The sequence below is a fragment of the Oncorhynchus masou genome, chromosome 7, assembly GCF_036934945.1.
Source record: "Oncorhynchus masou masou isolate Uvic2021 chromosome 7, UVic_Omas_1.1, whole genome shotgun sequence".
Classification (NCBI taxonomy): domain Eukaryota; kingdom Metazoa; phylum Chordata; class Actinopteri; order Salmoniformes; family Salmonidae; genus Oncorhynchus; species Oncorhynchus masou.
Window position 1 is genome coordinate 27,724,470 of NC_088218.1, and position 4,385 is coordinate 27,728,854.

At 45.2% G+C, this 4,385-nt stretch overlaps 1 protein-coding gene across 1 annotated transcript in view; it reads right to left on the minus strand.

Moving 5' to 3' along the window:
* LOC135543620 (cysteine and tyrosine-rich protein 1-like) overlaps positions 1-4,385 on the minus strand; it is a 387,961-nt gene that overhangs the window by 279,823 nt on the left and 103,753 nt on the right. The gene's annotated exons all lie outside the window — the stretch shown is intronic.

The following is a 4,385-nucleotide window of genomic DNA, read 5'->3' on the forward strand; positions in this document are numbered from 1 at the left end:
GTTGTGTCTGTTGCTTTGGGACAGGTGTGTGTGTGTGTGTGTGTGTGTGTGTGTGTGTGTGTGTGTGTGTGTGTGTGTGTGTGTGCGTGTGCGTGTGCGTGTGCGTGTGTGCGTGTGCGTGTGCGTGTGCGTGCGCGTGCGTGTGCGCATGAGCATGAGCTGTCACAGATTACCGGAACAGAGTAGTTGACATGTTTTTGTCCCAAATGGCTCCCTATTTTGTCCACTACTTTTGGCCAGGGTACATTTGGGCTCTGGTCAAAAGTAGTGTACTATATAGGGAATAGGGTTCCGTTTGAGATGAAGAAAAAGTGTGATCATATACAGTAACTGTAGACAAACAGTACATGTCAACAGTTACAGTATATTCCTCAAACTGAAACTGTGATATAGTATAAATATAACATTGTATGCATATGTGATGCTGCATAATTCATCTTGATCTATGATGTCGAGAGTCTCAACAATAGTAATGGGATATTTAATATCCACAGTCCCGTGAAGTAGTTCGAGAGGTTGCCCATTGCACAGCTGTCGTCCCCGCTCAAACAGCCAGCCCCACCCCGACAGCCAGCGACAGTATGGGAGACACTCCCACGGACAAATTACTGTCCCCCCCACCTCTCACCAATTGAGATGTTTGAACCGGTGCCTGGAATTCCATGGATATTATCCAGAGAAATGCATCAAAATGTAGCCTAAATGTTTTTGTCCACAAAAAGTAGATTCTTCCTGGGCTATGTAATCTGATATCAATTCAATATTTGAATCAACTAACAATGGGATAGGCCGATATTCCTTTGTAAAATATAGCTTAGACTGTTTTCTAAATATGATTTTGTATAGGTCTATAGGCATTAAAAAGAAGCATTCACAATAGATTCTTCCTCACCCAAACAAAGCTAAAAACTGAAATCCCTAAGCGTATCTACCAAGAGAATTCTCTTCGATTATAATCACAGCCGTATATATCCCCCCCCCCAATCAGACACATCGATGGCTCTGAACGAACTTTATTTAACTCTTTGCAAACTGGAAACCATTTATCCGGAGGCTGCATTCATTGTTGCTGGGGATTTTAACAAGGCTAATCTGAAAACAAGACTCCCTAAATTTTATCAGCATATTGATTGCGCAACAAAGGGTGGAAAAACCTTGGATCACTGTTACTCTAACTTCCGCGACGCATATAAGGCCCTGCCCCGCCCCTCTTTCGGAAAAGCTGACCACGACTCCATTTTGCTGATACCTGCCTACAGACAAAAACTAAAAAAAGAAGCTCCCACGCTGAGGTCTGTCCAACGCTGGTCCGACCAAGCTGACTCCACACTCCAAGACTGCTTCCATCACGTGGACTGGGACATGTTTCGTATTGCGTCAGATAACAACATTGACGAATACGCTGATTCGGTGTGCGAGTTCATTAGAACGTGCGTTGAAGATGTCGTTCCCATAGCAACGATTAAAACATTCCCTAACCAGAAACCGTGGATTGATGGCAGCATTCGCGTGAAACTGAAAGCGCGAACCACTGCTTTCAATCAGGGCAAGGTGTCTGGTAACATGACTGAATACAAACAATGCAGCTATTCCCTCCGTAAGGCTATCAAACAAGCTAAGCGTCAGTACAGAGACAAAGTAGAATCTCAATTCAACGGCTCAGACACAAGAGGCATGTGGCAGGGTCTACAGTCAATCACGGACTACAGGAAGAAATCCAGCCCAGTCACGGACCAGGATGTCTTGCTCCCAGGGCAGACTAAATAACTTTTTTGCCCGCTTTGAGGACAATACAGTGCCACTGACACGGCCTGCAACGGAAACATGCGGTCTCTCCTTCACTGCAGCCGAGGTGAGTAAAACATTTAAACGTGTTAACCCTCGCAAGGCTGCAGGCCCAGACGGCATCCCCAGCCGCGCCCTCAGAGCAATCGCAGACCAGCTGGCTGGTGTGTTTACGGACATATTCAATCAATCCCTATACCAGTCTGCTGTTCCCACATGCTTCAAGAGGGCCACCATTGTTCCTGTTCCCAAGAAAGCTAAGGTAACTGAGCTAAACGACTACCGCCCCGTAGCACTCACTTCCGTCATCATGAAGTGCTTTGAGAGACTAGTCAAGGACCATATCACCTCCACCCTACCTGACACCCTAGACCCACTCCAATTTGCTTACCGCCCAAATAGGTCCCCAGACGATGCAATCTCAACCACACTGCACACTGCCCTAACCCATCTGGACAAGAGGAATACCTATGTGAGAATGCTGTTCATCAACTACAGCTCGGCATTCAACACCATAGTACCCTCCAAGCTCGTCATCAAGCTCGAGACCCTGGGTCTCGACCCCGCCCTGTGCAACTGGGTACTGGACTTCCTGACGGGCCGCCCCCAGGTGGTGAGGGTAGGTAACAACATCTCCTCCCCGCTGATCCTCAACACTGGGGCCCCACAAGGGTGCGTTCTGAGCCCTCTCATGTACTCCCTGTTCACCCACGACTGCGTGGCCACGCACGCAGTTTGCGGACGACACAACAGTGGTAGGCTTGATTACCAACAACGACGAGACGGCCTACAGGGAGGAGGTGAGGGCCCTTGGAGTGTGGTGTCAGGAAAATAACCTCACACTCAACGTCAACAAAACTAAGGAGATGATTGTGGACTTCAGGAAACAGCAGAGGGAACACCCCCCTATCCACATCGATGGAACAGTAGTGGAGAGAGTAGCAAGTTTTAAGTTCCTCGGCATACACATCACAGACAAACTGAATTGGTCCACTCACACATACAGCATCGTGAAGAAGGCGCAGCAGCGCCTCTTCAACCTCAGGAGGCTGAAGAAATTCGGCTTGTCACCAAAAGCACTCACAAACTTCTACTGATGCACAATCGAGAGCATCCTGGCGGGCTGTATCACCGCCTGGTACGGCAACTGCTCCGCCCTCAACCGTAAGGCTCTTTAGAGGGTAATGAGGTCTGCACAACGCATCACCGGGGGCAAACTACCTGCCCTCCAGGACACCTACACCACCCGATGTTACAGGAAGGCCATAAAGATCATCAAGGACATCTACCACCCGAGCCACTGCCTGTTCACCCCGCTATCATCCAGAAGGCGAGGTCAGTACAGGTGCATCAAAGCTGGGACCGAGAGACTGAAAAACAGCTTCTATCTCAAGGCCATCAGACTGTTAAACAGCCACCACTAACATTGAGTGGCTGCTGCCAACACACTGACACTGACTCAACTCCAGCCACTTTAATAATGGGAATTGATGGGAAATTATGTAAATATATCACTAGCCACTTTAAACAATGCTACCTTATATAATGTTACTTACCCTACATTATTCATCTCATATGCATACGTATATACTGTACTCTATATCATCGACTGCATCCTTATGTAATACATGTATCACTAGCCACTTTAACTATGCCACTTTGTTTACATACTCATATCATATGTATATACTGTACTCGATACCATCTACTGTATCTTGCCTATGCTGCTCTGTACCATCACTCATTCATATATCCTTATGTACATATTCTTTATCCCCTTACACTGTGTATAAGACAGTAGATTAGGAATTGTTAGTTAGATTACTTGTTGGTTATTAATGCATTGTCGGAACTAGAAGCACAAGCATTTCGCTACACTCACATTAACATCTGCTAACCATGTGTATGTGACAAATAAAATTTGATTTGATTTGATTATATCATCAACTGCATCCTTATGTAATACATGTATCACTAGCCACTTTAACTATGCCACTTTGTTTACATACTCATCTCATATGTATATACTGTACTCGATACCATCTACTGTATCTTGCCTATGCTGCTCTGTACCATCACTCATTCATATATCCTTATGTACATATTCTTTATCCCCTTACACTGTGTATAAGACAGTAGTTTAGGAATTGTTAGTTAGATTACTTGTTGGTTATTACTGCATTGTCGGAACTAGAAGCACAAGCATTTCGCTACACTCGCATTAACATCTGCTAACCATGTGTATGTGACAAATAAAATTTGATTTGATTTGCTTTGAAATACTTTGAAGGACGTCATAATGAAATAATTAGCAAGCGCCAATATCAACTAATTATAAGGGTACCATTGTGCGCCGTTTCTTCCCTCTATCTGAAAGCATTGTCCGAGTTCGACAATTGTCCGACAATCACACCTGGCAAAAGGTGTCGCTTCCTATACCCTTCGTGGTAGTCCTCTTTTATAGTAATTCATCTAAATGTATCAAAGTAAATAACATGGCGTTATGCCTGTGGGCACTGGGTAGATAGGATTTAAGTGCTGAGACAATGACACATACTCACAGAAAAAAAAACTGTCATCACTAGATTGGTGGCGCGTTG